Genomic DNA, 12,562 nt, shown 5'->3' with positions numbered 1-12,562 from the left:
CTTCTTCTTTCCCCCTTCAGCAATCCTTAGATTAAAACCCTTCTGTATTCATTTTAGGTATGTTCACTCATCACAGCATGGATGTTTGAGGAGTCCTAAATCCCACAGTCAAAGTTTTTACTTAAGAATCACTGTATACGCTCCTTTACTGGCCTGTTAATCACTACCGCTGGCACTGCATGTGGAAGCAAAGAGACCTAGGCCCCCCCCCAACTGGATGAATGAAAATACCATTGATTTCCTATGAAGGCACAGTGCCAGACCTGATGCACAGGCGCGCAGGGTAGATCAGGTGTTAATGAATATCAATGTTAATCTAATGAAGGAGTTGGAGGGGGAAAAATGAGAAGAAAGCAAGTCAGAAGCAGACAGAGCAGAAAGAAGAGCTTACATAGGAAGTTCAGCTGTTAATTGATCATAAAAGAAAGAAAGTTATTACATCTAACTTATTTAATTGGTTACAAAAAAAAGAAAAAAAAACACCTTGTCTAAGGCTTTCCTTTAAGCAATAGATTGGTGTCTCACATAATTTAATGGAATTTTAAAAAGGTACTAATAATAACCATAGCTTTTTTGGATTCTTGAGACACATTGGGAGCTTTTACTTTATCACAGCCCATTCTTGTTTGGCCTTATCACTCTCCAGTGGAGCGATAATCAGGGCGACAGGGTGATGCTTTTTTCGTCTGATCACACAACAGGTCAAAGCAGCCTGTCCTCCCCTCGCTCTGAAACCATTGTTAATTCTCTCCTATTTTACACCATTGATCTCCTGCCTCCTAGCCTAAACATCCAGGTCTTTGAGGAGCAGTTAAGCTGCTCCTACTACGGAGCAGCTTGAAAGGGGAATGTGGACTCAAAACCCTGATTAACAGTCAACCTTATAATGGCTTTAAATAATGAAGTCAAAGTGCGGTATGGGGCAGGAAGAACGTAACATCACTAATGATAAGCACAAGGGTCATTTATGTTAAGAAAAGTGTATTTTTTTTCCAAAAAAGTGCCCTTTGTACAGTTATTTACTTTATAAAAACATTAACTATACTGTACCAAATCTACCTTTGAATATCTGCTGCCCTCAAAGAAACAACTAAGAACGTGCGTGCACCTTCAAAGAACTACAAGGTGAAGAAGAAAACAAGTAATTTGTCAATTCCTTGCATGACAAAATATGAATGTTCTTTGAGCTGACACCGTTATCGGCAAAAGGACAATGTGTTTAAATTTATTCCAAACGAAACAGCTTTTTATTTATTTAATTTTCAGACATATGTTGGTTATAATGAAAACATTGTATTTTGGAGAAGAAAAACGTTTTTGAATGAGAAGGGAAATACTTATCTGATATGATTAAATGGCACTTGACTTTGTGTCCAAGTCACATCATATATTGACCTGTCCATCCATCCACCTGCCGAGAGCTCATCCCTCAGAGGGGCTTTCATTTCTAAAATTAAGCTTCACTTTATTATAAGGCAAGAGGTGGAATTAAAGTGGCATAGCTCCAATGGCAACTGCAATGCAGTTTTTTTGTCTTTAAAAGCCAAACAATGCAAGACAATTGGATCTGTGATCATGACTCTGCACTTAATCTGTGAACCAAATTGCACATTATAATTGTTTTTTTCTCTTAACTTATTGTTCGTAAACCGTTTCTTAATCATGTAATATTTATTATGACGTGTGCTGTTGCCCGCTTTGCCAGGTCACCCTTGTGAAAGAGATCTTGATCTCAATGGGTTAATTACCTGCTTAAATAAAGTTTAAATTAAAAACAAACTGGGCATTAAACAAATATGTATTGACATCATCAGATTATTTTTTAAAGGTTCTTACCCTCATTCGTCTTGTAATGTAACAGGATTTACTGTATTTATACATTGAGTGGTTCAACCAAAATCAATATATTACCATGTCAAATTAATTTCTTGTCATGAATAATAAGTCCTTGAAAGGAAATCTTGAGTTTTTCATTGCATGAAGCCTCATCTTTTCCATCACGGACTCTTTCCGCAGCTGCCTGTAAGGGTTTTTCAACACTCTGGTTGAAGTGATTGGCAAGAGTGTGAATTGAATTTGTTGCCTCTTCATGCATGTGCAAACAAAACACAGACCCAAAAACAATTCACTGTAGCTACTACTTTAAATCAAGTTATTCTTATTGATGTGGTTCCAACTTTTTAAGTTGCTTCAGTTTGATAAATGTGACTAGCCCTAATCTTAGATGTTTTATCTACATGAGATTTGGTTAGAAGCTTTGGAAATAAGCTTTTGGCTCTTTTGTTGAGAATTCTCTTTTCTCAAATAGGTGTTTTGAGGGTAAAGAAAAGACCTTCATGCACAACTTTTGTTATTTTAGTTGTATTGTATTTTAAGCACATAAATGCAACAATTCAGATTACATCTTTTTAGATTCAGTTTATTGTACATCTCATTGAACATGTGAATGGAAATCATCACTAGAACTGATAAAATCTCTCTTAAAAGATCATATAGGCGAAATAGGAGAGATTTTGCAACTACAGAGAGTAATTCATCCTGCAACCAATCCCTTTTCTACCTGCTTATTTAGCAATGAGCTGCAATGCTAACAGGGTAAGCTGAGAAACACACACATCCTTTCCTTCTGCACAGTGGCTTCCTCCTGGGGGACAGCCAAGCTCTTCCAGGTCAGCTGAAAGATGTTCTCTCTCCAGTGTGTCCTGGTCTGCCCCAGGGTCCTCTTCAACTCAGCTGCATCAACGGCACTGCCAAAAGGAGACAGCAGGGAGCCCTGCTCACTGCCTCATTTGGCTTCCTGCAGCGTAGATGTGCATGCCGAATAAGGGTGGGCAGATCACACCTGAGATGAAACCATAAAAATAAGCCCCACTAGTAGTGGAAAATTTGGCCAGAAGTGTTGTTCCTTTCTTCAGGTTGATGAAAAATAAATTGTGCTACTGCTGGAAGAAAGAGGCAGTGGTCCCAGTTTTTTTGTGTTAGATAAATCATCCTTGATTTGCAACCGAACTGAATAGTTACAAGAAAAAACGAAATATATCTGAATGGGCTTCTTTTTTTATAGCCTAAGAGATGTAGCATCCTCCTCCATTCACGTCTGTGGTGTAAATAAGTGACAGGTGTCATGGCACCGCCACCAGGCCACTGATTTTCAACTGCAAAACTGTAGCATAAAAGACTGTAATGATGCGAGGGAAGTATCCTAGCATCTCTTGACCTCTGAAATGATCTATTTCACTTAATATTGTGAACTAAAATGTATAATTTTAAGAGTTAAATTTACTCTGATCATGATACTAATTATGCTAGACCATTAAAAGGCAAATAATTCAGTATCTGTTTTGCTGGTTCTATAATAGATCAGAAGAATAAAAACACTTTGCTTAAATGTGTTGGGTAGGTTCCTTAAGACATACAGTTTTCGAAAGTAGGCTAATAAAACAGTAGCTCCACTTGCTAATCTAAAAAGAGACTAATGGCCTTTTCTTACAATCTGCACAAATCTGTGCACAGCATTGCACAGTACGCGTTGTTACTATTTTTGTACCAATGCAGCTGTCATTGAGAAACCAGTTGCCAACATAGTCCAAGAAGAAAACTTGGCTTATTATTTTAATGCAGCAAAGAGCAAATGTGCAATTGACAAACAAAAAAAAGGTATAATATCATTGTTGCAGTCGTCTATAATTAGAGGGTACATTTTCCTGATGGGGCTTAAGTAAGTGGGTTCCCATTTCTTTGTTTGAAACAAGCATAAGGATGCATGGTAGCGCTCCCTCACCTCACATAAAACCTTTGTATTTGCTGATATGCAGTCAAGCTAAGACAATTGATAGCGCAGTGGACTGGGAGAGGACAAACTTCTATTCCTGCAGTGTTCTGACATTATTGTACAGCTTTTGGCATTGTGTATCCATTTCAGTGATGACAGGCGACATGTTTGATGCTGCCTACTCCCACGCTAACATCACCTCATATTCTTTCTCCAGCCTTGCACAGGACAAAACTCCCAACTGACAGTGACACAAAGTCCAGTCTACTGAAGAAAAATGGCTAAAATCTGCTGTGTAAATAACCATGCTAGTGGCCCTATGCTATGCTAATACTAACATACTTTCACTGTCTTGGCTAAGGATGTCAGCATGTTACCATTTGCTAATTTCAAACTTTGTGTGAGAGGAAAAGTCACCTCATTCATTAGAATTTCTTCTATTTGAAAAGTTACTTTCCTTTAAAATTTAGAGACATATACATCATATTTTAGTCTGACCTTCCAATGACATTGACTTAATTTAATACCGGCAATAAATGTCAGCTTAATACACTCAACACATCCATAAAGCATTACATTAAGAGTGTGATGGAAAATGTTCTTTCCCGGTCACAAGTCTTTGTACTCCCAGCTTTTTTGTTATACAGCCATATTTGAATATGTATATTTGTGCGAGGCTTTCTGTCAAATAACAATTTTTTTTAAATGAGAGAGGAAAAAAGACAAGCTTTCACAGCAACAACTGCTGCTTCTCCATCAGTCCATTCTAACAAATCCTACTGCTGTGGCATCTAACATAATCAAAATGCAGCATGCACATCTGCTGCTTAAAGAAGGTTGTTGGTCACTCTTTGGAGGGCAGACTGTGAAAGTATTTTATAACAGATTAGAATTCCTCAAAGATAGTAGCTTGACTCACAACAGACTGTAATTAGACATTAGACGGATCAATCTTCTAAAATCTTGGGTAAAGAAAGTCAGTTTAGATATCAGCCCACACTGTGCAAGAGACACGAGGTCAGGCAACGCACGCTGATCATGGGATGGGGTTATTGAGGGAATCTTTTATTCTGAAAGGCTCCACAGGATTTTTGGTTCTCAGATATGAGTATTTATAAATAATAAGCTTGTATTCTTTATGCTGCTTTCGGATATATCAGCCTTAAACTGCAGGGCATTTTACAAGCATCTCAATCATAGAAACTTTCAGTACACACAGTCTTAGTTTTGCATGTAGCCAAGGCAGGGATATTTCCCATTTAGTGTGGAATAAAACAGCAGTAACAACCGGAATATGCATACTGTATATAATTTTTAGTACAGTCACAGTTTGTGCAGCAAGTTTAAATTTGCTCTTAAGCTGTTAAAGTTTGAAAAAAGCTCCAGTTTGGAACAGTTGAGTCTGCCCTGGATGCTTTTCTTTTGCAAAGATCCAGCCTCCCTGTCCATCTGTCCATCTTTCCTTCCCTTTCAACTGCTCTCCTCTTCCTCACCATTTCCACTGCCACAGTGCCCATTCACACTTCACCCCTCTTTCACAGTCAGTTGAAACAGTTTGGTGGGGGAAAAAAAAAAAAAAACTCTGGATTTGACTCAGCCAAAATCTCTCCGGAAAAGGGAGGAAATAATTCTATTTCTTTCTTCTTAGTTCACCAAACCCCTCCACTCACGCACACACACACACACACACGCTCCACATGCCTGCATTATCCTAAGCCAAAGCATCCAAGGTGTGTAACGTAAGCCTCTGCAGTGCGCCTCATGTTTCATAAAGAGATAAGGGCCACTAAAAATACCCATAGTGTGTGGAGAGATAGCCAAGCATTAGGAGAGGTATCTACCGCGAGCAGCCAACAGCGCACAGACTCCTTTAATTCCAACCACAGACATCTAAGAAAAGGAAAGAAAGATCCCAATACACTTAAGCAGAGATACTATTCTATACAGATACAGACTGAATATATTCATAGTTAAAGCAGCTCTGTATGGATACATTATTAATATTAATCTGCTTCTAAAGTCAGTAATAGAAAATTGTATTTCCACAGAATAGGGCCCTTATAATTTATCATGCAGTGACAAACACACACTAAAATAATTGGTGTAAAATGTAACAAATGTGCAAGAACGTATACAAGAGTATATGAGACATGAGAGTGTAGGCTACTGAATAAATTACAGATATACTCACTTTGAGAGCCGTTCCATTTAGATGATTTGGTTGTGACTAGGTTACCTTTCCTGAAGCAAGTAGAAACAGGGAAATTGAGTTTGATCTCTGCAGTATTTTAGCCCAAAGTTTTAGACAGTATCTTAACAAAGAAAAATGCGTATTTTAGGTTCATTCTTAACAATTTCAGCTGCTAAAGTTATCACCGTTACAATCAGGAGACATTTTAGTGCTGTAATATTTTGCCAAGGGGCAGCATTTAATGAAGAATAAAATCAAACTGAACCTTGTGGTACACCACAGGCAATAGTGGTGGTTGAAGATAAGTGATTACCCAGTGTGACTACAAAAGTTCCCTCTTAAAGATTGAATAACACCAGCAATGTGCAGTGTCCTTGATTCTACCGTAAAATCCAGAATATCGCAGCAGTAAATAAGACGGAGCCTGTTTTGGGGGGTTTCCCAAAAAGAAAAAAGGTTTAAACTGTCTTGCTGTTTGTTCTAAGGACAACAACGTGCACTTTCTGTTCAGCTGTGTTGATCTTTTAGTACCATCGGTTTTCGCTTGGGTTTGCACTTCTTCTAGCTACACTAGTTTAGCTAGCTTGCAACATCTGATGACTATGAATAAAAAGGCAATAAGAAAAATGGTGGATTTTCAAAGCCAAACATTTAAGTCCTGAGCAAGTTTCGTGTACCACAAGTCTCTCTGGTGCCTTGTGTTCTTTTAGATTGTATCTTCAGGCGTGGTCACACTGGCAATCAGGCTTGAGTACGGCACGGTACAGACTGCCAGTGTGACCGCGCCCTTAGTCTTTGTAAAGTTATTTTCAAGGAATACAAAGAAAAAGAGTGATAACATTACACCATCCAGAGAAACGGCAGTGGATGATTTGTTAAAGCTACAGAAGGAGTCAACAAGTTTCCTGCCACTTCAACACAGCTTAGATCCTGGGAGGGAGGTCTGTCCCCCTCTGAACACACAATACTAGGACACACACTCTCTCTCTCTCACACACACACACACACACAAACTAATTGGGATGTCTTTCCCCATGCTAACTCAGGGGGCTCCAGCTATTGTAGACACATAACCTTTAGTTGCATGGAGCTTGTTAGAGAGGAGCTGCGAGTAAAAGGGAGGATGAACTTGGATACTTACTCTCTTCTCCAAATAAATTACATGTTTCACTTGCTCACACACATTTTGGGAATGTCACGGCAGCTTACTTGAAAAACTTTTATAGTGCCATGTGAGGTAAGAGACTGAATTACACTTTTTTTTTAGAGTTCTTGAAAGTGGCGCGGCCCATATAATCATTAGCATCAATCAATTATTTGGAATCGATACTGATGGAGACTGCAATGTTAAATAGTATTAACTAATCCTATTCATACTCATTCACACACTGCTGATTTAGCGGAAGGAGCAATTTGCCCAAGGACATGTCAACATAAAGCTGCAGGAGCTGGGGATTGTTCCCGGACCTTCTGGTTAAGAGATGGCCGACTCTACCCACTAGCCACTGTGTGATTGGTTAAAGGACATTCTTCCAGCACATCTTGTTCATCTTCCACTTCCACCTTCTGTTTTCCTTCTCTTCTCCCTTCACTTTGGTTTCACCATTTTGTCTTTTCTGCTCTTACTTGGTACTTGTCTTCATTTAATTTCCCTCATGATCACTTTCCAATACGTTCCGCTTCCATCATCTCTTCAAAGTCCCTACCTTCAAACTATTCCAAGAACTTTAGTCTGTTTCTTTTTCTTTCTACTACTTGTTCGTTTCCAACTCCTCTTTTCATTTTCTAGTGTACTTCCTCTTGTATTACTTTTTTCACCTCTTTTTCATTATTTCCACCATACTGTATAGTTTGGGATCTTACTCTTTAAATTCTTGTTGACTCCGTCGACTTAAAACTAAATTGGTATTTCATGCACTTTTAATTTTTGTTCTCGTGCTAGGCTCTTTAAATACTTCCACTTGCCCTTGCATCCCATCTATCCACCCTTATTACTATATAGTTTGAACTCAATTTCTTCAGCATCTCCTATTCCCTTTTTTTCCCATTAGTTTGGTCAATTAAACGTCTAATGTATCTATAACTAAAAAAGAATATCCACCACAAAATAGCATTAAATTCCTGTTTCCCCTTTCCATCTCAAGTCCCAATAAAACAAGCTCCGAACCAATGCAAATCTTGTGATAATAAATATGTTTCCTTTCATGTACCGCATAACCAACTCTCCTGTATGTGTAAAAGTACAGACTGACAGTAACACAGTTCTTCAGCTTGGCAGAAAACACATTACCACGTTCAGGACAGACGCTTGAACATTTTGCAGTTCATTATGATTTTCTCTAGACCTTCACTGTTTGGATTTCCATCAAGCGGAAGTAAGTGTTGAGTCATCGCTTCCTCTTCATCTAAGCCGGGTTATGGATGGAAAAAGATTAGTGTGGATACACTCAACCAGCCTGCCTCACTAGTCCAGCATTTCATCTCTCAGGGTGATTAAACGGGAGACATTCACACCCGATTTGTTAATTCATCAAAGGTACCTTGTGGGATACAGAGATTGTATTAATCATATTTTGGGCAAAATCATGTTGGCTTGCATAAAGCTCAAACAGCCTTGCGTTACAGATTAGTCTTCTGGTGGATGTGCCTCACCAGGGGCTCATGGCATTAATATATTACTCCCATCACAAGGTCTGAAAAGAGAAAGAAAGAAAGAAAGACAGATACTGCATTGGTGGTGATGAAATGATAGAAGGAATACAGAAGATGAACAGAAGAAGAAAATCTACCAAGGAGCTATGAATGCTTGTTGAAGAAGAATAAAAGGCAATTTTAGATAGAATAAATTGATTCAGAGAATTTCAAACATGCTGATTTGTGAACCTTTTCTCTTTCGAGAGATTGTCTGATATGAATGTATGGCAATCAAGTGCAGAAAAGCAGTGCCTTGCTTGTTAGGAATACTGTTCAAGGCTTTCTGAAATTCCCACAGGGGAGTTGGAGGTGGATTTTTTGTTTACCGGCGATCTTGTTATCCCCTCCTTTGTCGTCTAATTTGTCTCATAACCGCAAGGTTTTCTAACGGTCATTAGAAGGTAAATCCCCCTGGCTCAACTTGCAACAGTAAACACTGGCATTCAGGGCTTGATAAATGGACACTCAACACTGGTTATTATGATGAATGGGAATTTTAAGATGGTAACAGTGCCAGGTACGAGTAGAACGGTAGAAATAAATTCCTCCAAAAAGGGCTGCCAATGGCAAATTGGAAATGGATGCCTATAGGGTCAGTTGATATTTAAGTATTGGCTTTTATTGGATTGTTGGACTTGCTTTAAAGTTAGGACCAGTGTGTACCGGAGTTGGTTCGACAAATCATGAGTCATTTCTTACATAAAAGCAAGAAAAGAAGTTGGCCTGTCGGGAAAAGAGTCAATAAGCAGATCAGGACTCACCACAGTGAGCACAAAGCAGTGAAGGTCCTCGTTCATAGTCATCAGTACACGTTGCGGTAACTTGTGCTGCAGACATGGACTCAGCCAGCCAACACATTACAGCAACTGTATTATCATCAGAGTAATACATGAAAGAGGGAGACTCTATGACTCTCTGTATCTGATCAATGGGCTACATCAAGCAGAGGAGAGAGAGAGAGAGAGCGTGAGGGGATATGAGCTAAAAGGAGAGGAGAGAGATGCACAGTCTAAGGGAGGTACAGCATGGGGCAATTTAATCACAGCCATTTCGGCTGGGTAATAAGAGAGGAGCGAGAGAATATAAATAGTGAGCGGAAGACTAATGGAACTCATTTTAGGGGAGTATTTAACCTATTTCAGAGAAAATCCAGGGTAATCAATTATAAGTGCTTTTAGCCCAGGACTCAACTTTAATTACTCTTCAAATGTGATTATTCTCTGACATGCTACCTCAGCCCTAGAAATAGATATAATATTAGCCGTATGGAATAGCTGGCTTTTGGAGGCTGGAACCAGCGAGAAGACCCCAAAAACTAAATATGGCAATAATGGCGATATTTCTTCAACGTTGGGTACTTCTCCGCAATAACAGCATGCTGTAACATTCTATTTATTATTAATGATAGTAACAACACAGCAAGAATTTAGGTATTCATGAGCTCAGCTAACAACAGCTACATTGATTTGAAACTGTTCTCATCGAAAAAACTTCCCTATAACTTCCAGGTCCAGTAAAGCCAAAAAAAAAAACCCTGCTAGGATCCTGGTGAGAGTCCGGAATGAACACATAACACTCACCCTGCCTACATTCACTTCACTGGCTTGCCATCTCACTCAAGATTGAGTAAAAAATAAAAATGTATTATCCTCAAAGGAACATCACAAACTGCCACAAGAAACCACCGCTCTGCTCATGCCGCCTGTCTCCACACCCCCAGGACTAAGCTTTGCACAATAGGAGATCAGTCCTTCCACTCTGTTGCCCCACACCTGTGGAATGCCTTTCCTGACCCACTAAATAGTTTTTGTGCTTTTTTTTTTCAACTCTAGCACTTTGAGATTTGCTTCAAAGTGTTCAAAGTGTTTTACACATAACATTTATTATTTTTTAATATTAATATTATTATTGATTAACGAATTAACGAAAAATGAAAAATGATTTCCAAGTGCCTTTATCAGAAAGCAAATCCAACTAATTTAAGCTGTCTTTGGCTTGGTCATTCTCATAAAGTGCATGCTTACTAAGAATCAATACTTTCGGGTGTGATGGCTCTGTCAGTTTTGACTACTGGTGCAGGAGACGGACAAAAATAGCAGTTTTATGTATTTAATAAAAAAAAGCAGGCAAAAATATGAACGACAACAAAAAGGCAAAAAGGGAAAAATTATAATAGCCAGGTGGTGGTGGCCGAAGGCTGGATGGCTACTGAAGGCTGAGAAGCATCCGAGTCTCTATTTGAGATCAACTTTAGAAACTCAGAAGAACCAAGGCAAAGGAAGTCTAGAGTGGCAGCTAGGCACACCACACTGCAAGTAACTGCAAAACTGAACATCAAAAAACACACTGGAAAAAAAGCACTAGAAATCTATGGAACTAGTAAAAAGCACAGCAAAGCAAGACTAAATTATTTGGCAGAGTGGTGGAGTCTTGACCAGGCCTTTATGGAACGGGTGATCATTGGTGATTGAGAATAGGTGTTCCTGTGCTGCAGCTTCAGAGGAGAGAGTGAGCCAGCCACGCCTGCTGCCATACAAAAACTGAGAAGAAAATGTTAAACTCAAAGGGGAATGGGGAAGAAGAGAGTTCAATCAAGACCAAGTAAACCAGAACACGACAAAAAGCCCCGAGAAAACATATCAATATAAATGGGCTGCCTTAAAGATGTGTTAAAGACAATTACTCCACACAATAGGAGAAGGCCAAACTAGAATTACTCTGATAAGGTGAAAGCTAACAGACCCGTTGGAATTAGAAATTCAGAGGTTTGTGCTCCTCACTGGTATTGTTGTTAACTGAGAAAGCCTTCTCAGAATCTGTCTGAAGCTCTGGAACACATGAGGAAAATATCCTTTGGGTTAAGAATTTCAGAATTTTAACTCTATGTTGTCATGATCTATATCTTTTTTAATGCAACGTTTTTTTGAGTAAAAGCCCTTTATAAATAAAATATATTATTATTTACTGTTAAGTTCTTTTTCTTTAAATTACATTTGTTTTACATTAGAGATGTAAACATTTATTCACTCTTTGCCATAACCATTTTTAGTGACTGAAATGCTTCAAAATAGGGACACAAAAACTTGAAAGTAATCATTGCCATAAATTATTTTTTGACTGGCAGACCCTACACCGCAGCTCACATGCGGGTGCTGCAAAAGCCTAAAATCCTCTCCCACAGTGTCAGAAGCCATTTAAAATCTCAGCCTACAGGTATTTAGTCAATATGTGCTCACAGTCCCCACGGCACAGAGGAGGTCTGTTACAGCCACAACGCCGGTCTAGCAGAGAGCCTGTTTGTTTGACAGTCAACCCAACACTAATCCACTGCTCTGAAACCCTCTCAGAAGGGGGGAGGGATAGAAATGGCTGGAGGGCGTACTTGGAAAAAATATGCAACCCTGCACACATATAGTCCCGATGAGATGTTATTTTTATCAGAAACACATGTACCAATGCTAAAACATGTCGTCACTTAAGCATACAGACCCACACACAAACATCTTGACAACACATAATGTGTAGGTATTAAATAAACATTATGTTTTGATGCCCAGTTGGATGGATGAAACAAGAGAGCGGAACAGGGGCTTTGATTTTGAGCTTTCAGATTTCTAAAGCTCCCTGTCAGCTGTCATATCTGATAATTGCGAACACAAAAATGATGCTACAGTCCAGATTTTCATGCATTTTACATCTTTTATGCAAACCCAGCAGGGTGAATAGCCTTTTTATTTTTTTTTAACCAAAGACTATCAAAGAATGGCACGATTGTCCACTAAACCACAGGAAATGTTGCTTCCATTCGGTAAATTAAATGAAGCTCTATGACACTATTCTTGAGAGCCAAAACAGAAGATAATTGGAAATAAAGTAAGTATGATAAGAATGGGAATGTGGCACAT

This window comes from Labrus bergylta, chromosome 19 (assembly GCF_963930695.1).
Source record: "Labrus bergylta chromosome 19, fLabBer1.1, whole genome shotgun sequence".
Classification (NCBI taxonomy): domain Eukaryota; kingdom Metazoa; phylum Chordata; class Actinopteri; order Labriformes; family Labridae; genus Labrus; species Labrus bergylta.
This window is presented reverse-complemented; position numbering follows the sequence as displayed.